The sequence below is a fragment of the Sarcophilus harrisii genome, chromosome 2, assembly GCF_902635505.1.
Source record: "Sarcophilus harrisii chromosome 2, mSarHar1.11, whole genome shotgun sequence".
Classification (NCBI taxonomy): domain Eukaryota; kingdom Metazoa; phylum Chordata; class Mammalia; order Dasyuromorphia; family Dasyuridae; genus Sarcophilus; species Sarcophilus harrisii.
The window spans coordinates 169,177,778-169,204,661 of record NC_045427.1 but is presented as its reverse complement, the minus strand read 5'-3'; the positions used below and the strand labels follow the sequence as shown (position 1 = coordinate 169,204,661).

The 26,884-nt window shown below is 37.4% G+C and overlaps 1 long non-coding RNA gene across 1 annotated transcript; it reads right to left on the bottom strand.

Moving 5' to 3' along the window:
• Positions 1 to 5,253: 5,253 nt before the first annotated feature.
• Positions 5,254 to 25,366, bottom strand: LOC116421105. The gene is made up of 4 exons (XR_004231422.1): positions 25,337 to 25,366; positions 9,526 to 9,680; positions 7,691 to 7,867; positions 5,254 to 5,470 (listed from the first exon to the last, which is right to left on the bottom strand). It is a non-coding gene; the product is annotated as an uncharacterized LOC116421105 (long non-coding RNA).
• Positions 25,367 to 26,884: the final 1,518 nt, after the last annotated feature.

Genomic DNA, 26,884 nt, shown 5'->3' with positions numbered 1-26,884 from the left:
CCTCATTTTTAAATTTTTATTGTTACTTGAAGTCTCAAAAAGTCATTGGCTTCCATTTGCTCACTTCTAATTTTTAAGGAATTATTTTCTTCTGTGAGCTTTTATACCTCGTTTTACACTTGGTCAGTTTTGCTTTTTCACAAAACTTTCTTCTCTTTATTGGATTTTTGTTTCTCTTTAACCATTGACCTGTTCTGTTTTTTAAAGATGTTGCTTTCCTTCAGTAGTTTTTTTGTTCTTTCATTACCAAGCTATTGACTGTTTTTCATAATTTTCTTATATCATTCTCATTTCCCTTCCCAGTTTTTCCTCAGTCTTCCTTATTTGGGTTTTTTAAAATCCTTTTGAGTTCTTCCATGGTCTGGGGCCAATTCACACTTTTCTTTGAGGCTTTGGATACAGATTGTTGTCTTCTTTGGAATTTATATTTTAATCATCCCTCTCACTACAGTAAGTTTCTATAGTCATAGAAGTATGTAGTCAATATATTTTTCTGCTGTTTTCACATTTTTCTAGCCTATTTGTAGCCTAGACTTTTTACTCCATTTAAAAGTGGGATGTTATTTCCAGGGTGGCAGAAGCACTGTCCCAAACTTCAGAATATCTGTATAGCTGTTATCAGAGATAATTCTAAATATTCAGTTTTTCCAAAGAGATGTGATCTACAGAAAGGTTAGTTAAGTGCTCTCCTGCTCTGTGCTCTGGTCTGTAAGTGACCCTAAGAATTTTTTTCCCACTCTAGAACTGTGAGCAGGGTCCCTGATCCTCTGTGACCACAAGCTCTAATGTGCTCCTCTTTGCCCTGGGACTGCCATACAGAACTGTGATCCAGATCCTAGTGTGGGCAATATGAAAGAATCCTGTCCCTATGACAGTAAAAGAAACCCTATAATTACTTTCTGATCAATTGTCTGACATCCTTATCGTCTCTCCCATCTTCACTCTACTTCCCTGAACTGGTTCTTGAAGAATGAGAAGGAAGTGAATGCTTGAAACTATAGAAAAGGATATTATAGACAGAGGAAGCAATATGAGCAAAGGCATAGGAATAAAGAAGGACTGGAGCAGTACAATATAACGAGAAAAGTACAGGACTCATAGAACAGAATCGGGTCTAAAGGGGATGGGCTATATTTTCCAGAATGCTGTGAAATACAAAGCTATTAATAATTTTTAGACATTTCTAGGCCTCCATTTCTTAGAAGAAGATGTACCTATTGATTCAGGTAATTATGTCTTAGAAAGATGATAGGGGGATTTTAGACTGGAGATAGGCATTTTTAGTTCCTACTATGTGCTAGACATTATAAAGAGAGGTTTGACAAATATTATCTCATTCATTCTTCACAAAAAACCTGAAGATGAAGATGATATTTTTATCCAATTTTTTAAATTTAATGAACCTAAGGCAAATAGAGATTAAATGGCTTACTGAGGTTGGATTTGAACTCAGGTCTTCTAATTCTAAAGCCAGGCTCTAACCTCTTTGCCAAGAGCTATCTTACACAACAAAATAGGATTATAGATTTAGGACTGAAAGGACCTTAGAGACCATCTGGTCCACCCCCTCTTACAGATAAGAGAAATCCAGACTCGGAGAGGTTAAATAACTTATCCAATGGTCAGATAGCTAGGTAATGCCATAGGTGGAATTGAGAATTTCCTGACTATTTCTACCACTTACATGTATCTGAGTGAAGGTTTCAGACTTCAGAAAGATCATCTGATAATGAGGAGGGATAGACCAGTGACCTGCACTGAGAGCTAGAAGAAATGGATGCTGAGACTTGCAGACAAGAAAAAAATCCATTGTGGTAAATAAGTCTTCAAAAATGGTACAGAATAAGATAATATAACAATGATAAAAAATAAAGTCATAAGAATAAAATAGTTGACATTTACAAAGAACTTACTATGTCCCAAGTACTATGGTAACCATTTTATAATAATTAACTCATCACAACCACTCTGAGAAGTAAGTGTTACTACTATGATACAGATAAGAAAACTGAGGCAAATTAAGTGCCTGGGGGTAGATTTAAATTTAGCTATTCCTACCTTCATATATGGACCCTATTCTACGCCATCAAATTCTCCTGTCTCTTAATAAAAGGACTCTGACGTGTCTCAGACTTGGCACTCAGACTATAGAAAGTTACTGTGGTGAGAGGGATGATTACAATGACTTTGGGCATGAGGAGTTTCAGAAAGAAGTTCATTCTTAGCCTTGCTTAGCATGGCTGTCCTTCCAAACTAACCAAAAATCTTTCTTGGTGATTTTCCCCACATTTCTTCTCTCTGTGTGAGGAAGTGCAGCTAAGAGTAACTGAGTTATGGAAAGTAGGTTTCTTTGAACAATGGCTCAGGATAGATCAGGCCTTCCCCAGAGGATTTCTCATGTTATATAATGTTTAATCATAGACAAGGTATGTGCTAAAGGACCAATGGTCCACAAAGGACACTGAGTGTACAGGCAGGTGCCTCGTTAGGATAATCTCTGTTTCTAAGCCCCAGTGCCTGATCAGGCCTGGATTCTCAGATGACCTGACAAGGACTGAACAGACTATTAGAACTGCTGGGGCTGAAGAAGAATATTTCTGAAGAATGGTGTGTTTCCACTCAACATTTTGTCTTCTTTTTTGTTTTGTTTTGTTTTATTTTCCTTCTCTCTCCAAATCTCAGGCTATCCCTGTTCTTATCTATGACCTTGTGTTTGGCTCCTTCTGGAATCCCAACTATGAACATGAATATTTTACTTGGGGGAACACAAAGTATGAGTGTGGCTGTGGGAAAACTAGTTCATTTCATTTCAACAAAAAGAAAAGTGTTAACAGCCTCAACATGGAAACATGGGACTTTAAGAGATGACTTCATAAAGCTCCTATTTTGTTTCTTCAAGGAATTTGTGTCTGGAATATCTATGCTGTCAGTCATTCACTTGAGCTAATTACAAATGGGAGGAGCAGAGAGAGCATATGAACAACTGGTAAAAAAGTGGCACTTCTTCTGTTGACAATTCAAGTAGCCGTGGTAGAAAGGGAAGTATTTGTCTTTAATGGACCCTCAAGGAGATCAGTATCGAGAAGTAGAACAGCAGCTGTCCAAACTGAGAGTCTGGACACTTGGGTTCTAGTCTCTGCTCTATGATTTCCTTCCTATATAGTCATGAGCAAGTTCCTTGTCCTCTTGGAGAGGAGATTTTTGCCTCTGCAAAATGAAGAGATTAGTACACACAATCTTTGAAGTCTCTTTCAGTCCTGACAGTCTATAAAGCTATGGAAGGTTAGTGGCACAGGGGACAAGAGACTGGGCCTGGAATCAAGAAGACTTGAGTTAACATGTGACCTCAGGGCCTAGTCAAGTCACTTCACTTCTCTCTACCTGTTTCCTCAACTGCAAAATGAGAAATAATACCCCCTAGCTGATAGGATTATTGTGACAATCAAATGAAATAATTAAAAAGTATTTAGCACATTATATGATATAGAATATTTTCCCCTTATTCCTTATAAGAACAATTATTCTTAGAGGAACAATTCCCCCAGAAGGGAAGGGAAGAAGTAGCTGAATATGTACCTAGAGGCAGATGGGCAGTACAATTGACAAAGTATTGGACTTGGCACCCAAAATACCTGAATTTCAATAATGCTTTAAACTAGAGCTATATTAGCTCTGGCAAATCACTCAACAATCTCTCAGCCTCAGGTTGGTCATCTGTTAAATGAGAATGAGAATAGCCCCTATCTAATAGAGGTTCAAATATAATATAGTGTTTTATGTGTAATAGCTGTAAGAGTCAGGTGGAAAACAGAATAGGAACACAGAAATGGTATTTTAAAGAGATGATCTAGACCACCATCATGGGATAAGAAAAGAGTCTATTTTAAGAGAAGGGTAATGCAGGTCAGGAAAGCATAAGTAGAGCCTCTAGAATTGTGTGGGACAGTAGAAAAGCATCTTGTACTTTAAAAAGAAGACAAGGGCTTAAATTCCAAGTTTGATAGTGATTATCTGTGTGACCTTAGGCAAATCATTTAACTTTGCAGGGACTCAGTTTCTAGATCTGTCAAGTGAAGAAGCTGAATTTGGTGGCCAACAAGGTATCATCTAGCTTTTTATCCATGGTCTTATGCATGTAATAAAAAAAAAAAGCACATAAGCAGTCAAGTAAATGCCCAAATGAAAGTGAGACAGAGAGGAAGCTGCAATAGAAACATACCTTTAAATACCACCAGGGTATATTAATATTCAGAAGGATGGTTGGTGACCTTACCTTTTCAAAAAACAAGCTTAATGCTGCTTTTATTTAAATATGTGGTGGTAGCACACTGGTCAGACTTAGTATTGAGCTAAAAGGGGATTAAATCAGAGAAGGAAGAAGCATCTTACAAGCCTTAAGAAAGCAGGTAGGTCTTGATTATTATTCACAAGGCTACCTCAGAAAAATTTTTTGAATCCACAGAAAAAGTTCAAACAAGTATTGACAAATTATATCTGTGTTTCAGTTGATTGGGATTGAATTTGCATATTAACTCAAGACAGAAGGAGAACTTATCAACTGAAAATGGTATCTGACAAAGGCAATACTGAAGAAGAAATGAAAAACTGGATTTTTAACTTCTTGAAGTGAAGGAAATGTGGAGTTGGGGGGAAGGGAGCAAGTTATCACTCATGTTGCTTAATGGTATCTAAAAGGGAGGAATGAAAAATAATTTTGGTTTTATTCCTACCTTGGGACTAATTAATTGTGTAGTCAAAAGTCCATTATTTAATCTTTCTGGGTCTCAATTACTTTGTCTGAAATATGAAGGTGATCTGATACAATGGGAAGAGCAATGGATTTGAAATTAGGAGACTAGGGTTAGAATCCTCATTGTGCCCACCATTACATATGTGATTTTGTGCAAACATTTCTTGCCTTTGGAGTTCATTTTCTTTCTCTATGAAAGGGGGACCACACTGGCTGATATCTAAGTTCTGTCATTTTACTTATATGGGCAGCTTCACTTTCTGAGAAGAGAATATTCCATACCATAGAAATGGGGACTTGTATAATTTGATTAAAGTTTAAGAGAAATGCCTGCTATTATCTTTATCCAAAAAATTAGGGAAGGAGCCTCTGACCAGAGAGACCAAGAAATCTAATGGAGAAATAAATGAATCAATGGCCCACTGATAGACCTATTGAGCTTTAGAAGTGACAGGACTTCTAGAAATAAGCTTATACAGTGATGACACAGACACAAATCCCAAAGAATGGTATTTTAATTGCATGAATAGGGTTCCGAAGAGTGCAGAGTCAATAAGTAGATTCCCAAGGAAATCCAGATAGATCCATGTTGCTCATTGTTCTAAAAGCCTCAGGAAAAGCAGCAAATATAAGCAAACCGTAGGCAACGGCCTTTCCTCATTGTTACTGGACATTTTCTTCTGCAGGTACAGCGTTTAAGGGTTAGCTTTCTATTTTGCCCTGTGAAGAAAGATTGGGAGAGTTTGTCTTGCAATTCAGCTCAGCCACTCCAAATGTAGCTCCATACAACTGTGCTTGCTGATTAAAGTGCCTAACCATCAAGCATGATTCACAGGGTGAGTGGGGTATAATAGATGGAACCTTGGAGGATTCATATTCCACCTAAGATACTGACAACCTTTGTGACCTTGATTAAATCATATAATCATATAATATAATCTTTATATTAAATCATATAACAAATGATCTTTATTTACATATAGATCATATAAATTAAATCATAAACTTTGTACCTCAGGTTCCTCATCTTAAAAATGAAGACATTAAGCCTAGAAAATCTTTAACATCCCTTCTAGCCCTAAATCACTCATCTATAATGATTAAATATTTGATGATTAATTGACTATCCTAACAATCTAATCATAAGACTTCTGAAAGTTACAGATCATAACACAGATTGATACTTTCTAAAACAATTATATTTGCTCAGCATCCTTTTATGAACCCAGATAGAAGCTGGTTTACTGGCCTGACCCTTATTCATTTGTGACCCTGTACGCCTTCATCTGGATACTAATTCTAGCTGTTGGTGTTTAGAATTCTGGAAAGATTATAGAAGCATAGTAGCAGGATCCTCAGGTCTAAAAGATATTTTAAAGACCATTTAATTCAGCCTCCTCAGTTTCTTTATGAGGACACTGAGGCTGAAGGGGATAAAATTGTTTGTTACACAGCAAATTAATGGAAAAAATCTAAAACTACATCCTATGACCCTTGGAAGTAGGGTTGAAGGTTCTTCATGGAGTTGTATAAACCAACACTTTCCCAACAAGGATCAGGCTGTACAAAATTATACCTTTTGCTTTATTATTCTGAAGTGAAAACTGATTGGATTAAAATCTTGCTCCTCTTGGTGAGAGAAGATATGACTTTAGATTCAGGACTGGAAGGATCATGGAGACCATGTAGTCCAACTCCCTTATTTTACCAATGAGCCAGAATGAGGTTAGAGGGATTGAGTGGTTAGCCCAAGATTTCCCAGGTCTGAAATACTAGGACAGAGTACTCAAGAAATAGTGGAAAGGCTTTGGGGTAACAATGAGAATAATAAAGAGAGACAAAGAGAGATCTTCACCAGCACACAACTAAAATGGGGCATAAATCGGGATATCTATGTATGTTGTGGTGGGAGAGATAGAGACCAACTGCCCAAGTGGATTAGAAAATTCTCCCTATTTGAGGATCCGCTAAAAATTCTGTTCTTATCAATATTTCTGAGGTCAGAAACCCTGAATCCAAGTCCTGGTCCTGATGTTTCCTACCTGTTTTTTTTGGGCAACTCATTTAATTTCCTGAATCTCATGAACCACTTTTCTCACTCAAATAACTTTTGAGGTCCATTCCAACTCAAGAACAATGTCTCTATGCAGATGTGGACTCAGAACATGAAAATCCACATCTACATGCAGACTCTGATTGTGTTGAAAGAGTTGGGGAAGGATTATTTCTTGGTAATTCTTGTCTTATCTCCAGATAAAATAGGGTCATTTTTTCATTTTTATCTCTTCATCTTATACACTGAGGCCACCTTGCCTTCTCTCTATCTTTCTGTCTCTCTCTCTCTGTCTATGTATGTGTTTCTCTGTGCCTTTTTCTCATTTTCTCTTTGACTCTCTGTCTCTCTCTGTCTCTTGCTCCTCTATCTCTCTGTCTCTGTGTCTCATCTCTCTTATCTCTCTTCCTTTTTATGTGTTTCTGTCTCCTTCCATTTCTCTCTCTTTTCAATTCAGTTCTCCATTTCTCTTTCTCCTTGCCACATCTTGTGTGTGTCTCTCTCTCCATCTTTTTTTCTTCCTCTCTCATCTCCCTTCTTCTCTGTGTGTTTCTCTATCTCCTTCCATCTCTCTTTTTCACTCCCATCCTCCCTTTCTCTTTCTCCTTTCTACCTTTTGCTCTAAAGAAAGCATGTGAATGGACAATTAGGAATATTCTCCAAAGATTATAACTTTTCTAATTGAGTAGGTTTGCTCTCCAGTGGAAAAAAAAATCTGGACCCTGTGAAAACCAGTCAAAAAGAGATTAATATAAAGACCATCATTTTTTACTCTTATATGCCTGTGTGAATCCACAAGAGACGTACTTACCTTTCCCTCTATCTTGAAGGTTTAGTCATTCCTATGTCCACATTTTCCTAACTGACCTACCACAATGTTCTCTCACCTTGAGTGGACAAGAGGAAGTCTTGAGGGCCATCTTCATTCAGAATCAGTTGATCAGCTTCCCCATCCTCTTCTTCCTTCATTTCTCTTCCAGGTGCCATTTCTTCCTCCTGAAAACTGAGTCCTCTATATTCTTCTTCGTTTATGGCTGTGGCTTTTGCAGCCAAGAAGAAAATGCCTAAGAGGAGACAGAGAGTTTTCATGGTACTGGTCAGACTGGAAATTCTGAGTCACTGAATAAAAGTAGGAACTGAAGTTCTCCCAATAGTGCTGATGGAAAAGGCTCATGGCTATATTTATACAGATCTTTTAGATGTAGGACAGTGGCTCAGATGTTGACAGGAGGTAATGACTGATACCTGTCCCTTTGATGTTCCTTTGATCTGTTTCCTTGACACTTTCTAGACTTCATCTAGAAAGAACTTGTAAAAATTACTCATTCCCCATCTGGCTCCTTATCTGCTGGTAGAGCCATGTCTATGGGCTCTTTGTGCTTCCTTCTTAAGACAGATGTTGCCTCCCTTACTTCTTCCTGAAACCCAATTAGTATCTATTGTTACCAAGCTCTCTCCCTTTCCTCTTAGTTTGGCATTTGATCTATGAGAATTCATCAGTATAATATTCCCCAGAGGACCTAGTACATACTGGGGAAAGAGGACTGAATAAGGTGACAGATAGTTCTGAGCTGTGCCACTGGCCAGGGTGCTAATCAAATTGGGACACTACCTGTCTATGGTAATCAAATTTCTATCACAACAACCAAGTCAGGTAGGAGCAAAGAAGTTGTGATGTCAACTTAGAAAGTTGGGATGAATGTGTCCTGAGGTGACTTGATTTGGGACCCAATTATGATTAAGAAAAACTTTTTTTAATATTTGGGATTTTGGTATTTTGCATCCAAGATCTCTGTGAACTGCCTTCTCAGATACTTTTCATCTCCTTGCTGAATACTTTTATCTTCCTAAACTGTTATTCACTGTCTTGGACATCACATTTACCTGAGAGTGGGATTGGAATGTGTATTTAAGGGACAGATTAGTTTTTGGAAACTTCAAGCTTAGAGTCTACCAGAGACTGAAGAGCACATTGGGGTTCTTCACCTTGAAGAGTGAAGACTTTGAGTTACTCCTTCAGGCTGTTCTAGGCTTTAGCATCTTTAGATGAAAGGTCGATTGTTATACTTGTTGGTCTGCCTTGAAAAGTATGATGAGAACTGTCTAACACAGCTGATCTAAATTATTTATCATAAATACAAAGCACTGTGTTTAGAGAGTTTCAGCCTTCTGGAGCCATGTGGTCTGGTTACCTGTGATCAGAGGAGTTATAGATCAGGCCCCATTACCACAGACTTGGGAGCATGATCCACATCAATTGTACATACAGGCTGATGTTTGCCTGGGTATCTAACATGATTAAGTTTACCTCTCTACTGCTCCCCACCCGACTCTCCTGCATATTCTATAAGGAAAGGGTATAATGGATTTACTCTTGGAGTCAGGAAAACTTTATTTCAAAATCTTCTTCAGATATTTCCTAACTCTATAACCCTGAGCAAATAACATCTTCTCACTTTCCTTATTTGTAAAAAGGAGATAACAAAACTATCCCAGTATAGCTATGAAGAACACATGAGGTAATATTTGTATGATGTTTTGCAAATGTCATAATTCTCTACAAATATTAGTTTTTATTATTCCCACCTTTTAGAGTTTGCTAACTTTTGATACCATAGTGACCTCTACTTCTTACTACCACCTTACCAAATTCTACCAACCCTTTACCATCCAAATTACTTCTTAGTACCTCCCTGGAAACTTTAGCTCTACTTGGTCTCACCTTTCTTGATCTTCTGCAGGACTGAGAGTTTGGAATCTCCTTCTCACCAAAAACAAATCTTTTCATTTTTAGCTCATTAGTTTTAGTGTGTTTGGTTATGCTTCCCAACTAGATTGATGGATTGATGAGGGCAGAGCCTGTGCCTTTTAGTGTCCCTAGAATGGAAAAGGGCACAGAAAAGTGTTCAAGAATTTGACAAAGTAGTTATATTTCAGGATTTTTGATGCAGAAAAATACTTAAGACAGAATATTTTAGGATCTACCCTTCTGGGTGTATTTGGGGTGCTCAGAAAATTCTGTGTGGCTTTGACCACATTTGACTCCAAGTTGGTTTACATTAGGAGTAACTCCAGTAGGATTTCAGTCCACAACATAACTTGTACAAGTGATCCATGATCACTCAAGTATTTCCTTTTGAATTTAATCAAATAACGTAAGCCACAAAAAATATATTGTCTTTTTCTAAGTTATCCTTTACTAGAGTATTTTTTTTCCTTAAGCAGTAGCTTGAGAGGGCATCTCAATTTGGATTCGCTATAATGGAAGTAGCATTACACAAAGAAGTCAGAAGCCAAGGGTTTCAGCCTCAAGTTATACTTTTTCCGTATCACTTTTCTCATTTTAAAGCTCCCTATTTAGGTTACCTCAGTCGTGAAGGAAAAAAATGAGTCAGAACAATGAAGAAAATGAGGATATTTAGCCTGAAGAAAAGAAAACTTAGGGAAAGTATCACAACAACTAAACCACTGAACATAGGCAGGACCCATAACCAAAATGTTCTCATGATTGGATTTTCTCTTACACCCAATTTAACAACTATAAAGGGCAGGAAGTGAAAAAAAGAGGGAGTAAAATCTATAAAACTAATGAGGGAACTAATACAATTAATCATATGAGAAATGATGAAGTTCTAACAAGGATTGAGGTTACTAAATTGAGAGAAGGAGAAAGATAGGAAAAAATATTGTGAAGAGAAAATAATGAGCTTTGGTGACTGACTGAGTATGGGATTCATAAAAAGGAACAGTCAAGGATGATTTCAGGGTCATGCACCCTGAGTATATGGAAGGATTATAGAACCATCTATCAGAACATGTCTGGAGACGTTATGGATATGGCAGACTTTGTTAAAAGATATGTTTTGGACTTTTTAATTTGAAATGTCTGTAATGTTCATATAAAAATACCCAGTGTGCTACTGATAATTTAGGGATGAAATTCAATAGAGATATTTAGGTTTATATGAATAGATTTGGGAATTTCCCACCACTATTTCTTTAGAGAGATGATCAAAAGAGAGCTTATGACAACTTTGAGAGATGTTCACATTTCAGGATGGCAGAAAATTTGCATAAAAAGGGGACTTTCAGAAGTCCTTGGGTCTGAGATATACAAGTGATAAACCAAGCATCAAGGATACAAAAGGAGAAGTGAGAGCAAAGAAAGGAGGAATGGATGCTGAAAAATGTTAATCTCATTTTAAATGAAGCCTAAGGAAAAGCCAATTCATTTAGATACTAAAATGTTTATTGTGAGCTTTGGAGAACATGGTGAATTGAGTGATATCATAGGAAGATAGACTGGGGAAAATGTAGAAAAGAATGAGCAATTGAGAAATGGAGAAATAAACTTTTATAAATCTTCATTTTTCAGGGTTTTCAGGGAAGATGGGAGTGTTTTTTGGTACTAGAAAAGATAATGTATAAAGATGTCGATGTTCTTCCCATAAGATGGCAACCAGAAGTGAACAAAATGTTATGAGTGAACAATACTTCACATGGAGATTTAACTATATTTGGAACAAAAACTAGCAATTCCAAGGCTTTCATGGACAACTTGGCCTCTGAATAATGTAAAGGAAGTTGGCTGGAGTTTTTCTGTTTAACCTGAAGGATTCCTAAGATGTGTCCTGGCCATGTAGGAAGCAAATACTCAGGCAGATGGGGAACAGGCAGAGAATAAACAAATGAGATTCTGGCACATATGTGGATGGATCTATGTGATCAGAAGAACATCAAAGCAGCTTTAGGAGAGACAAGATGACATCAGACCCACCTGTTCCCAGGAAATCTTTATCTTTCCCTTTTTATGCATTTCAGGCTCTGATCCTACCCCCAGAATGCTGATATAAATAGGGGATCCGTTTTTCTCTGCTCACTAGAGACAAGCAAGCTGCTGCTATTTCACTGGTGACTCTGAAGCACCAGGAACTTTCCCATCATGAAGACCTGCTTTCTTCTCATAGCTGTTGTCTTCATGACAATCCAGGCCCAGCCTCAGAGAAGTGAAGAAGAGATGTTGTCTCAGGAAGAGATTGTGGCTGAGAACCAGTTGCCTGAAGCAGAAGGTTCTGACATAGTGGCTTCAGGTAAGAAAAGGATACTGATGTGGAATGAGAAGAGCTCTAGCCTGGGGGACAGGAGGCTTAGATTCTAGTGTCACCTGGGCCCAAAGTTGGAGAGTATTAGGGAAGAAGGGCTGGGACTGGAAAAGTGCCAGTTGGTGAAGGGTTTTAAGTAGCAGTCATGGTTTATGTTTGACCCTAGACAAACCCTAGAGACACCACCTAGGGAGCCCCTGGAGCTTACTAAGAGGGAGATAGAGGGTCCTGATCATAACCACAGGTTAGGAAGATCATGGAGAATAAATTGAAACAGGAGAGAACTGAGGCAGGGAGGCCAATGAACAGTCCAGGCAATTAGAGCCTCCACCTGGGTGTGGTGGTGATGACAGTGGAGAAAAGTTGATATAGATGTGTTATAGAGATAGAAATGGCAAGAGTTTCAGTTTATTGGACACATGAAAAGAGGAAAAGGAAGCAGTAAATGATACCATAGATTTAAATGGGGGTGACTAGGAAGAGGGTACAGCTCTCATAAGAGGAATGGGAGCATCAAAAAGAGATGGATTTAGGGTAAAAGAGAATGTATTCTACATATGATGTGTTGAGCTTGAAGTGCCTTTGGGACATCCAGCTCAAAATAGGCAGTTGCTGATGCAGGACTAGAGCACAGCAAAGAGCTTAGGCCTGAAGGCATAGATTGGGAATCACTGCATAGATTGGGAATCACTGCATAGAAATGTCTTATGATCCTAAGCGGGTTAGATGACACAGGGGCTTTCTGTCTGACTGTAGGACTTGTCAGATTGTTATAGGAAGGATTGTAATCCTTGCCATTTAGTGCAAACCCTGAATTCATAACTGAACAAAATGAAGCCCAATGATGGGAGAGACTTTGCTCCCACTCACATAATAAGGATTGTCAGGGCTACAACTCTAGTCTCTTGATTTTCATTCTAGAACTGGAGTCTTTCCTCCCTTTCCTTGTGGGTCAGGGAAAGGTGCAGTGCAAGGAGGAGAATCCTACTTTCATTTGACCTTTGCCACACAATTTTGTCCCCTAGTCTGAAAGACTGGTACAATGATTGTCACTATGACCATGTTCTCATGTATGGGCTCTTGAGTGAGGGGAAAGGTGGAATGCAGATATCAGTGTGGTAAATGTCCAGGCTTCTCTTGGCCTTGTAAAAGGGAAAACAGAGTGGAAGAGAATGCCCTCCCTGTGTGAGGTCGCTCCGACTTCCCACTCTTACTCATTGTTTCTCTTCCTTTTCTTCAGATGCTCAACAGAGAAAAATTATTACCTGCTATTGTAGAAGTATCTGCTATTTCCTGGAAAAGCTTTCTGGGACTTGCCGAATCAGTGGTATATATTACCGGCTGTGCTGTAGATAAGTCAGAGAACTTCTTGAACCAACTGAAGTATTGAGAAGACCATCACTATTAATCCTTGTAATCCCCTTTCTCTAACCCAAATACAATTCTAGCATCAAGTTCCTGCTGTGAATCTGGCTTTTGCATATTCTGTATGTGTGTCCTCCTTGAGACTATTTCTCCATAATTATCTATGAAGTTGTGCCAAGTAAGAGAGTGAGCAGTCGTTGAGATGGTGAATGATTCTCCGGAGTTGTTTCTTATTTCATGTAGGATGCTGGACTTGCAAATAAATGATACCCTCCACCCATACATACACATTTGCTCCTAATTTATCCGAATGTACAAACTACCCATCCTCTTATTTTATTAGGAATTTGTTGTATTGCTTCACCTACCCCCACTTTCCTCTATAAAGGAGAAGGGGAGTAGAAAAGTGAATGTCCTGGGATACCTATTGTAATCAACCCTAACCTGATTTCCATTTCAAGTATGGCCTTGGAATTTAAAAATAAGGAATAAACTACTCTTCACTCTCTCACATCCATTACATTCCACATATTCTCTTGATTTACAGAGATGAACTCTTTACTTATTTTATTTATTGTATTCTATCTTACTATTCAATCAATTACTGGATTTCTGTTTATTCTTTCATGAATTCCATTCCCCTCATATACCATCATGAAAATGGGATAATTAGAGGAAGAATACAATTAGACCTATAGACCTCTAGTGACCACACTTACATGTTTAAGCCTTTAATATCTATCTGGCTGAATAATCTGACAAAAAAATGGAAAATGATGCATACAAGAAGAGCTGTGGGAAAACCACTGTTGATGGAGTTTTAAACTGATCCAGCCGTTGGAGAGAACAATTTAGAATTATGCCCAAAGGACTATCAAACTATTGTATAGTTGTACTTTGATCCAGCAATTGACTATAACCTTGTGAAAGGATTTCACCACATCTCAAGCTGATCAAAGCTTCTTACTAGGCAAACCAAACAGTGAACATTTCTCCAGCACATAACCCCCAAAATGAGTGGTTAGTGTCTCCAGTGGAGATTCTTTGCTGGCATTTATGATCTTTTATTTACTGAAAAACTAAACAAAATCAAAAATACTGATTAAGCACATGTAATCTTAATAGTAGCTAATAAGAATATGGTGCTTTACAAATATCTCATTTGATCCTCAAAACAACATTGGGTCAGGATTAAGGACATATCAGACAATTTCTGTTTCTTTTGGAAAGTTCTCATTTCCTTTCCTATTTTTCTTCTGTCTTTTAAGGTCCTTTTTGAATTCTTCCAAAGGAGCCTTTTGAGTTGAAGACAATTCATATGCTCTTTGAGACTTCATATGGAGACTTTTTGCCTTTCGTTTGAGGACTGTTCTTCCTGTCTCCATAACAGCTCTTTTTTTCTTTTTTGTTTATTTTTGAAAATTGAGATCTATTCCTAGGGTAAAGGGGAAATTGTTCCTCTATCCAACAACAGGGATTTTACATTGCTCTGAGGCTGGTGCTGCCTCTTCCCTTCTGGATAGGCATGTCCAAGTCCCACTTGTTTTGCTGGGATTCAGGGGCTCACTACTTGCTTTCTGTGGCTGCACTAAAGGTCTCAATGCTAGTCTGCTGTTTAACTGGCTTCTGATCCATGACAGAGTAGCTAGCACTGCTAGTTAGACTAAGAGCCCCTCACTAGATTCTCCATGTGGTTCCTCTCTGCCCCAGACCTCCCTGCACTGTGCCTGTGTTGGGGCTCACCCCCATCACCATGCTCAAATAAGAACAGACCTTTTCTGAAGTCCTTCCAATCTATCTTCTGCTGGAAATTTGTTGCACTCCAAAGATTTGTAGGTTCTGTCACTCCAAAATCCATTCAGAGGCTTGATCTGGTGGTAATTATGAGAGAACGCAGGAAGAGCTCAGGCAAACTCCTGTCTACTCTCCACCATCTTGGTGCCCTATGACCAGTTATCCCCATCCTTTTACAAAAGATGCAGACTAAGTCAATTGCTTATGTATACCCAACTGATCAGTGCCTAAGGCCGAATTTGAAGTCAGTTCTTCCTGATTTGTGGTCTAATAATCTATGTAGTGTGCCATCTAGCTGCTTGTATGGAGGTGTTCATGCCCCAGCTAATAAATGGTCAAAGGATGTGAACAGGCAGTTTTCAGACAAAGAAATCAAAGCTATCTCATCATATGAAAAAAATGTTATAAATCACGAGTGAGAGATGCAAATTAAAACAAATCTAAGTTTCCATCTCACACCTATCAGACTGCCTCATTTGAAAAAAATAAAGGAAATGTTGGAGACTGAAGGGGATGTGGGAAAACTAGGATATTAATGCACTATTGGTGGAGTTGTGAATTTCTCCAACCATTCCAGAGAATAATTTGAAATTATGTTTAAAGGGATATCAAACTGTACATATCCTTTCATCTAACAATACCATTCATAAATCTGTGATTTAAAAAGATTTAAAGAGATTTTAAAAAGGAAGACATCCTACCTGTACAATAAAATAGGATTATAGATTTAGACTTGGAAGGACATTAGAGGCCATCTGGATCAGACCTCTCTTTTTCAGATACAGAAATCAAGACTCAGAGAGGTTAAATAACTTATCCAATGGTCAGATAGCTAGGTAATGTCATAGCATGGAAGTGAGAATTTTCTGGCTGTTTCTAACACTTGCATGTGGTCTGCATGAAAGTTTCAGACTTCAGAGGGATCATCTGATAATGAGATTTCATAGAACTTTGCACTGACCTCCAATGAGAGCTAGAAGAAATGGATGCTGAGACTAGTAGACAAGAAAGAAAAACATCATAATAGCAAATAGAGTATTGAAAAAAGGTTCCAAATAAAATAATATAACAAAAATAAAAATAAACTCATAAAGAATAAAATAGCTAACATTTATGGAGAAATTATTATGTACCAGACACTATGATAACCATTTTATATATATATTAACTCATCACAACCATTTTGAGAGTCAAGGATTCCTATTATATTATAGATGAGAAAACTGAGGCAAATTGAGGTTAATGACTTACTAGGGTCATAATAGTAACAAGTGGCTGGGGTTACATTTACATTTTGCTCTTCCTGCCTTCATATTCAGAGCCTTTTCTACCCCATAAAATTCTCCTTTCTATTAATAAAAAGACTGATGTTTCTCAGACATGGGATCCCACTATAATTATAATGACTTTGGGAATGAGGAGTTTCAGAAAGATATTCATTCTGAGCTTTGCTTAGGATAGCTGTCCTTCCAAACTAATCAAATATATTATTGGAATACTTTTTCCCAGATTTCTTCTCTCTGTGTGGGGAAGTGCATCTAAATGTCAATGAACTGTAGAAAGTAGATTTCCTTGAATAAATGGCCCAGGCTAAGTTCAGGCCTTCCCTGGAGGATCTCTCATATTATATAGTGTTTAATCATGAACAATGTATGTGCTAACGGACCAATGTCCCCTAGAAAAAACTGAGTGTTTGGCAGGGGCCTCTTTAGGATAATCTCTGTTTCTACACCCCAATGCCTGACCAGCCCTGCATTCTCAGATGACCAGATAAGAAGTGAATAGACTGTTAGAACCAAATATAGCACTAATATATTATACAACATTTTGTTTTCTTTTTGTTTGTTTGTTTTTGTTTTGTTTTGTTTTTCCTTCTCTCTCCAAATCTCAGAATATCCCTGTTCTTGTCGAGAACTTTATATTTTGCTCCTTCTGGGATCCCAACTATGTACATAAATATTTTATTTGGGGGAACACAAAGTATGAGGTTTATCACAATGTGGCTGTAGGAAAATTGGGTTCCTTTCAATTCAACACAAAGGAAAAAGTAACAGTCATAATACACAGACATGAGCCTTTAAGAGATGATTGAATACACATAATATGTTATTTCTTCAAAGAGTTTGTCCCTGGCATATATACTCCTATGTCATCAGTTAGCCATTAATTTGAACCAATTCCAAAGAGGAGCAGTAGAGAGAGCAGTTTTGTACAACTGTTAAAAAGTAGCAAGTATTTATCTTTAATGGAGCCTCAAGGAGACCTGAATCAAGAAGTAGAATGGCTGCTCTCCAAGGTGAGAGTCAGGACACAAGTGTTCTACTATCTGCTAGATATAACTTAGTTCCTATATAGTCATGAGCAAGTCTTCTCTCCTCTTTCTCCCTAAAATGAAGAGATTAGCACACACAATTTTTAAGGTCTCTTTCAGCTCTGATAATCCATAAAGTTACAGAAGCTTGATGAAGGCTAAGGTAGGTCAGGAAAGTAAAGAGAAGACCATCTAGAATTGTGTATGACAGTAAAAAACATCTTAGTCTTTAAAAAGATGACAAGGGCTCAAATTCTAGGTCTGATATTGATTACCTGTGTGTTGTTAGGCAAATTATTTAACTTTTCAGGGCTTCAGCTTCCAGATCTATCAAATGAAGGAGCTGAATCTGATGGCCTACAATATCTCTTTTACTTTTTATCTATGAAATAAGCATAACAGCAGGCATATAAAAGCCCCAAAACAGTCAGCCAGAAAGAAAGCTACAATAGAAGCCTACCTTTAAATACCACTAGGTATGTTAATGTCCAGAAGAAAGTTTAGTGATTATGGTGACAATAGCTTTTCAAAAAGCAGGCTTCCTGCTGCCTTTGTTTGAATAATAAGTGATCAGAGCTGGTCTTGAGCTAAAGGGGATTAGGTCAGAGAAAGATGCAGTTTACATGACTTAAGAAATCAGGTAGGTCTTGACATTATTCAGGACAAGCCCAAAATAATTTTTTGAATCCATAGAATAAGACCAAAGAAGTGTTCCCAAGTACTATCTGTGTTTGGAAAGTTCTACTTGTTTGAGATTGCATTAGCATATGAACTCAAGGCAGAGGTAGATGTTTCTTGTCAAGTGACAATGGTATCTGACTAAGGCAGTGCTGAGAGGAATGAAAAACCAAAAATTTTAGCTTCCTGAAATGAATGTGGATTTTAGGGCAGAGCAAGTTCTCTCTCTCTCATGTTGCTTGATGGTATATGAAAGGGAGGATGAAAAAGTATTTTGATTCTAATCTGACCTTGGGACTTATTAATTGTGTGGTCTAAGGTTCCTTCGTTAACTTTTCTGGGCCTTAATTACTTTAACTGAAATATAAAGGTGATACGATATCATAAAAAGAGCAATGGATTTGAAATCAGGAGATTAGGGTTAGAATCCCATTGTGCCAAGCATTACACATGTGATTTTGAGCAAATATTTCATGCGCTTGGAGTCCATTTTCCTCCTCTATCAAATTGGGGGTCACATTGGGGAATGATGCTTAAGTTCTGTTATCTTAATTATAAGGTCATCAGCAGCAGCAGCTTCTTGTGAGAAAAGAACATTCAATACCATAGAAATGGCAATTGAATAATTTTATTAAAGATTTGATAATTAGCTGTTGTTTTTATCCAAAGGATTAGGGAAAGAGCCTCTGACCAGAAAGCCCAAGATTTCTAAGGAAGAAAATAAATGAGTCAATGGCCCATTAAGAGATGTAATGAGATTTAGAAGTGACAGGATTTCCAGAAAATACTTTGTTCAGTGACCACACAGACACAAGTCTCAAAGGATGATATTTTAATTGCGTGAATAGGGCTCAGAAGTGTGGTGAGCCAATCAATAGATTCCCAAGAAAAGCCAGAAAACTCTGCGTTGTTCATTGCTCTTTGAAGTTCAGAAAGAGCAACAAAGATGTCTTGGGGGATACACTAAGCAAAGACCTCTTCTCATTTCTGTTGGACAGCTTTTTCTGCAACAACAGCGGTTAAAGATTAGACTCCTATTTTGCCCTGTGCATAAAGAAGATTGGGAGAGTTTGTTTTGCAATTCAGCTCAGCCTCTCCAAATTTAGCTCCCTCCAACTGTGCTTGATGACCCAAGGTGCTTAGTCATAAAGCATGGTTCTTAGAGTGGGTGGGGTATAGTAGATGGAAACCTGGAAGGTTCAAATGCCACCCAAGATACTTACAAGTTTTGTCATCTTAATTAAACCACCTAGCCTCTCTGAGGCTCAAGTTCCTCATCTTAAATATGAGGCAATGGCTTAGAAATTCTTTAAAGTTCCTTCTAGCTCTAAGTCACTCATCTATATTATATGTTTGATGATTAATTGATTATTCCAAGAGCCTAATCACAAGACTTTTGAAATCTCCTGATAATAAGACAGACTACAAACCACCAGGTGATATTTCCCACAGCCTTTATCTCCCAACATCTCTTTATGAACCAAGATAGAAGTTGGTTCACTGGCCTGACCCCATTCACTTGTGGCTAAGTAAGCCTTCCTCTGGAGACCAACTCCAGCCCTTGGCGTTTGGAATTCTGGGAAGATTGTAGAGGCATAGCAGTAGGATCATCTGGTCTAGAAGAGATGTTAAAGTCCATCTCGTTCAGCCTTCTCAGTTTCTTTATGAGGCCACTGAGGCTGAGAGAGAGAAAATGATTTGATTCAAAGCAAGTTAGTGAGTAGCAAAATGAAAAACCAAATCCTGTGACTCTTGGAAATTCCTCAATGAAGCTGTATAAGCCAACACTTCCCCAACAAGGACCAGGCTGAAAACAGTTATACCTTTCACTTTATTCTGAAATGAGGAGTTGAGTAGATAAAGAGATTGGTCCTCTAGGTGAGAGACTATAGGACATTAGACCAAGGAATAGAAGGAATCATATATTCCAAGTCCCTTAGTCTACAGATGAGCTAGAAGGTGGTTAGAGAGACTGAGGGATTAGCCCAAGATTTCCCAGGTCTGAAATACTAGGACAGGTTAGTCAAAAAATGGTGGAAAGGCTTTGCGGTGTTAATGAGGACGTTAAAGAGAGAAAGAAAGATCTTAACCAGAACACAACTAAAATGTGGATACACCAGCTTATCTGTCTGTGTTGTGGTGGGATAGGTAGAGACCCACTGCCCAAGTAGATAATGAAATGCTCCCTATTTGAGGATATGATAAAAGTTCTGTTCACATCAGTATTTTTGAGGTCAGAAACACTGAGTCCAAAGCCTAGTTCTGATGTTTTCTACCTCTTTGTCTTTAGGCATATCATTTAATTTCCTGAATCTCCATAACTCTGCTTCCTCGTTCAAATGACCTTCAAAGTCCCTTCCAACTCAAGAGAAATGAGTCTATGAATATGAAACCTGAGAATAAGAAAAACCACATCTACATGCAGAATCTGAGCAATGTTGGTTGGACTAAGGGAAGGTTATTTCTAGTTATTCCTGTCTTACCTCCTGGTAAAATAGGTCACTTTGACATTTTCATGTCTTTATCTCATATACTGAGGTCACCTTGCTTTATCCCTTACCTCTCTCTACCTGTCTATGTCTCTCTCTCAATCTCTGTCTCTCTGTGTGTCTATCTTTATGTTTTCTTTCTCTCCTTCTTTCTGTCTCTCCCTCCTCCCTCCCCTTCCCCTTCATAACCTTTCTCTCTCTCTTTCTCTCCCTCCCTCCTTTCTTCTTCGTTTGTTTCTCTGTCTCCTTCCATCTCTATCTCTCTAGTCCTTGCCAAAAGCCAAAGGGAAAAAGAAATAGCCCCATATTATAAAGGAAATTTTTAGGCTCTAGAATTAAAATTAAAATATTCAAGAGAAGAAGCAGCACAAGAGAATATGGGTGGAAGCAATAGGCAAGATTGGGGCAGTTGGGTTTTGACTGAGAACAATAATTACATGGGCTAATTGCATGGAACAAATATCAGAGAAAAAGAATTGGGTCAGTCAGTGATCATAAAGGTCACTGTAATATGGTGGGGATTCCTTGGCAATACTGACAAGCAAGCACATTGGAATAGAGTGAGAAAACTCAGATTCAAGCTCTCTTCTTTGATTGACAAATGACTTTGGACAAATCATTTCTTAGATATGTTTCCCTCTTGCTATTGGGCCTCAGAGTACTGATGAAGTGGGTGGAACATCAAAGAATGATATAGATATTTCATATTGTTAAATACATCTATGCTTAAACCTTAGTATCCAGCACACTGAAGAGTACATCAGCACCCAAAATTTGGAGAGTATTATGGAAGAAGGGCCAGCGTTGGAAGAGTACCAGTTGGTGAAGGGTTTTAAGTACCAGACATGGCTTATGTTTGACTCTATATATAGGGACACCAACATGGGAGCCCCTGAGCTAATTAAAAGGGAAATTGTAGAGGGCCAGAACTATGAAAAAGTATACTTGAAACAAAGATACTTACAGCAGATACTTAGTCAGTGTGACTGATGGTATAATGGTTCTCTAGTTAAACATATACTTAACGTGATGTAGTGATGTAATCCCTCTCTTTAGCATATATTTATTGTGATACAGTTGGCACATGCTCAGTTGCTGTAGTGATGTAATATGGCAGTATTTAAGGGCTGAGAGGACTGGGAATTTGAAGTCTCAGACACAGACACAAAGAAGTTTCAGACACAGACACAGAGAAGACTCAGACATGGACACAGAAGAGACTCATGGCTCCAGGTTTCAGATGCCATCTTTGACCAGTCTCATGATGGTTCTCCTGTCTTCATCACTTAAAGACCACGGCCCGTCCAGAGAACCTCCAGAAAGCTAGTCCAGATACTACATTTTGGCACCCAATGTGGGACACTGAAAGTCAAACACTACAATTTGAGGGTCTAGACATAAGGACCTATACTCAGCAGTTCAATGGAAAACTGATACACAGTGTGGGTAGAACAATGGCCCTTACAAAATGAAAATTTCAGGCTTTATTAGATTTAGTACAGCAGCAACTTGACCAAGGACAATAACCTTCTCTAACTCCTTGAAATTCACCTGTATTTGGTGTAAAAAAGAAATCTGGAAAATGGAGGATGTTGACTGATTTAAGAAAAGTAACTGAGCAGATGGAAACTATGGGAACTCTTCAGCCTAGATTTCCATCTCCTAGTCAATTGCCTAGAGAATGGCCTCTTTGGGTTACAGACATTAAGGATTGTTTCTATTCAATCCCTCTAGGTAAGGAGGTTATGAAAAGTTTTGACTTTTCATTGCCCAGTATTAATTTATCTGAGCCTTATAAAAGATATGAATGGACAGTTTTGCCACAGAGAATGAAAAATAGCTCTACCATGTGTCAAATGTATGTGGCTGCTACTCTTACTCCAGTAAGAAAAGCATTTCCTAATCCACAACTTTAGCAAAGTTGCAAGATACAAAATAAATCCACATAAATCATTAGCATTTTTATACATCATTAACAAAATCCAACAGCAAGAGATACAAAGAGAAATTCCATTTAAAATAACTATCAATAGTATAAAATATTTTTATTTCATCTGCCAAGAGAAAGTCAGGAACTATGAGCAAAACTACAAACTACTTTCCACACAAATAAAGTCAGATCTAAACAACTGGAAAAATATTAAGTGCTCTTGAATAGGTCAAGCAAATATAATAAAGATGACAATACTCCCTAAACTAATCTATTTATTTAGTGCTATGCCAATCAGACTCCTAAGAAGCTATTTTCATTACCTAGAAAAAATAACAACAAAATTCATCTGAAAGAACAAAAGGTCAAGAATTTCAAGTGAAGTAATGGAAAAAAAAATCAAATGAAGGTGGCCTAATTATACCTGATTTAAAATTATTTTATAAAGCAGCAGTCACCAAAATCATTTTATATTGGCTAAAAAATAGACTAGTTGATAAGTGGAATAAATTAGGATCACAGGACAAAATAGTCAAGAACTATAGCAATCTAGTGTTTGACAAACCTAAAGACCCCAACTTTTGGGACAAGAATTCACTATTTGACAAAAACTACTGGGAAAATTGGAAATTAGTATGACAGAAACTAGGCATTGACCCACACTTAGCACCGTACACCTAAATAAGATCAAAATGGGTCCATGATTTAGGCATAAAGAACGAGATTATAAATAAATTAGAGGAACATATAAGAGTTTACATCTCAGACTTGTGAAGGAGGAAGAAATTTGTGACCAAAGATGAACTAGAGATCATTATTGATCACAAAATAGAAAATTTTGATTATATCAAATTAAAAAGCCTTTGTACAAACAAAACTAATGCAAATAAGATTAGAAGGGAAGCAACAAATTGGGAAAACATTTTCACAGTTAAAGGTTCTGATAAAGGCCTCATTTCCAAAATATATAGAGAATTGACCCTAATTTATAAGAAATCAAGCCAATCTCCAATTGATAAATGGTCAAAGGATATGAACAGACAGTTTTCAGATGATGAAATTGAAACTATTTCCACTCATATGAAAGAATGTTCTGAATCACTATTGATCAGAGAAATGCAAATTAAGACAACTCTGAGATACTACTACAAACTTCTCAGATTGGCTAAGAAGACAGGAAAAGATAATGACGAATGTTGGAGGGGATGTGGGAAAAGTGGGATACTGATCCATTGTTGGTGGAGTTGTGAACAGCTCCAACCATTCTGGAGAGTGATTTGAAACTATTCTCAAAAAGTTATCAAACTGTGCATATTCTTTGATCCATCAGTGTTACTACTCGGCTTATATCCCAAAGAGATATTAAAGAAGGGAAAGGCTCCTGTACGTGCAAAAATGTTTGTGGCAGCCCTTTTTGTGGTGACTAGAAACTGGAAATTGAATGGATGCCCATCAACTGGAGAATGACTGAGTAAATTGTGGTATATGAATGTTATGGAATATTATTGCTCTGTAAGAAATGACCAGCAGGATGAATACAGAGAGGCCTAGAGAGACTTACATGAACTGATGAAATGAGCAGAACCAGGAAATCATTATACATTTCAACAACAATACTATATGATAATCAATTCTGATGGATGTGGCCCTCTTCAACAATGAGAATTACCTATCAATTATAATCATTATATGACATTTTAAGGGGAGACAATGCTTTAAATTCACCATGCCAGCTTACAAAAGAATCTCAAGAGGCTTTGAGAGAAGTTGAATTGGCTTTATCCAATGTGGTTCAGAGAGTTACTGAAAAACCCTTGGAAATATCAGTTTTTGCTACAAAAAAAGGCACCCACAGCAGTCCTTTATCAAGGAGATAGTGTGATAGAGTGGGTGAACCGCCTAGAACAACCAGACCAAAGGTTTACTCTTTACCCAATGCTTGTGACTAGAATATTATTAAAGGCCAATAAGCAAGTTGTACAATTATTTGAGATAAAACCTGACAAGATATACACCTTTTATAGCAATGCACAAATTAATGCGTGCTGTGAACACATCCCAGAGTGGCAAATTTTATTGGCCTCAGCTCCAAATTTTACACATGGGTCTCCTTTAAAGATAACTCAGCTATTATATAATTGGCAATGGATTTTTGAAGAAAAGGTTTCTAAGGTTCCCCTTAAAGGAACAACTATCTTTACAGATGTGTCCAAACATAACATTTGTGCTGTAAAGATAACCATATAATTACCATATAATAACCATAATTGGCAAAGGATTTTTGAAAAAAGGTTTTCTAAGGTTCCTCTTAAAGGATCAACTATTTTTGGATGCATCCAAACATAACATTTGTGCTGTATACTCTCATGACTTAACTATAAAGAAAGTAGTCAAAACTCCTTTTCAGTCCATTTGGCAGAATGAATTGAATGCAGTCATTCTAGCTCTTATTATCCAGGAGATATAAATATAATATCTGATTCAGCCAATTCAGTAGAATTGCCACAGCAAAAATAAAATTTGTAGCTTCTAATATATATCAGCTCTTTAAGAAACTTCAAAAGCAAGTAAGAAAGTGTCAAGGTTCTATAAGAAATGACCAGCAGGATGAATACAGACAGGCTTGAAGAGACTTACATGAGCTGATGCTAAGTGAAATGAGCAGAACCAGGAGATCATTATATACTTCAACAACGATACTGTATGAGGATGTATTCTGATGGAAGTGGATTTCTTTGACAAAAAGATCTAACTCAGTTTCAATTGATCAATGATGGACAGAAGCAGCTACACCCAAAGAAAGAACACTGGGAAATGAATGTAAACTGTTTGCATTTTTGTTTTTCTTCCCGGGTTATTTTTACCTTCTGAATCCAATTCTTCCTGTACAACAAGAGAACTGTTAGGTTCTGCACACATATATTGTATCTAGGATATATTGTGACATATTTAACATGTATAGGACTGCTTGCCATCTGGGGGAGGGGGTGGAGGGAGGGAGGGGAAAAGTCAGAACAGAAGTGAATGCAAGGGATAATGTTGTAAAAAAAAATTACCCAAGCATGGGTTATGTCAATAAAAAGTTATAATTATGGAAAAATAAATAAATAAGAAAGTGTCAAGGTAAGATGTATATCTTATATGTCCACTCTCAAAGTGGACTTCCAGGTCCTATTTTTTGTGGAAATTGAAAGGCAGATAGCCTTCTTATCATATTAGCCCATACTACTTTATTTCAGGCAGCCCAAGAATCTCATTCTAAATATCATTAGGCTGCTTGAGCTTTACGTTTGTAATTTGGGATAACAAAAGAGGAAGCTAAGAGCATAGTAAAAGGCTGTAACAGCTTGCCTTCCTTTCCATGATCCTACCCTCCCTTCAGGGAAGAACCCTTGTGGTTTGAGACCCAATGAAATTTGGCAAAAGGATCTAACCCATTATAAATCTTTTGGTTGTCTGTCTTTTATCTGTGTTGCAGTAGACACTTTTTCAGGATTTACTTTTGTAATACCAGCAGCAAAAGAGACAGCCTGAGTGGTCACTGAATTCCTGATACAAACTTTTGCAATTATGGCTATGCCGTAAGCAATAAAAATAGATAATGGACCTGCTTGTACTTCTAAAAATTTTGCACACTTTTGTGTGTGTGCAAGTATCAGAAAATTTTACACGCCACTGGCATACCTTTTAATCCTCCTTCCTGTACCAGGAAAAGGGTGCAGTGGATTGAAGAAAGAAAACATATTTGTATGAAATATTTATATTAGCTTTTTGTGGTGATGAAGAACTGGAAATTGAGAAAACGCAGCTGATCATTTGGGGAATGGCTGAACAAATTGAGCTATATGATTGTTTGAAATATTATTGTGAGACAAGAAATGACAAGAAGGATGATTTTAGCAACACCTTCAAATTACAACTTTATTATTCTGAAAACAATCAGAAGGACAATATATAGACAGAGAATGTTGATATAAGGTGATTTTTTTGGTAGTATGATAGTTTAAAAAAATAAAGGGGTAAGAGAGAAAATTGAACTGGAAGAAAAAGGAAGAAAGAGATTGAATGGGTTAAATTATCCTACATAAAAAAGGAATGAAAAACCTATTATTATGCATCAAAATGGCCCAAAGATAATAACATACATATTCAATTAATTATATAAATCTACATTTCTGTATAAATAAGTAAAAATGACAGGGATTATAGAAATTAGAAAAGGTATTTTTTAAATGGGAGGACATATTAAGAAAGGCAGTGATCAGAAATAAAACACTTGGAAGGAGAAAGGGTGGAGGTGAATAATAGCATGGAGGAAAATACATAGCTATCATATCTAGACATGTGAATTAGATGAACTCACACATAAAATGGAAACACCAAAATGGCTTAAAACCACAAGTGCACCGTAT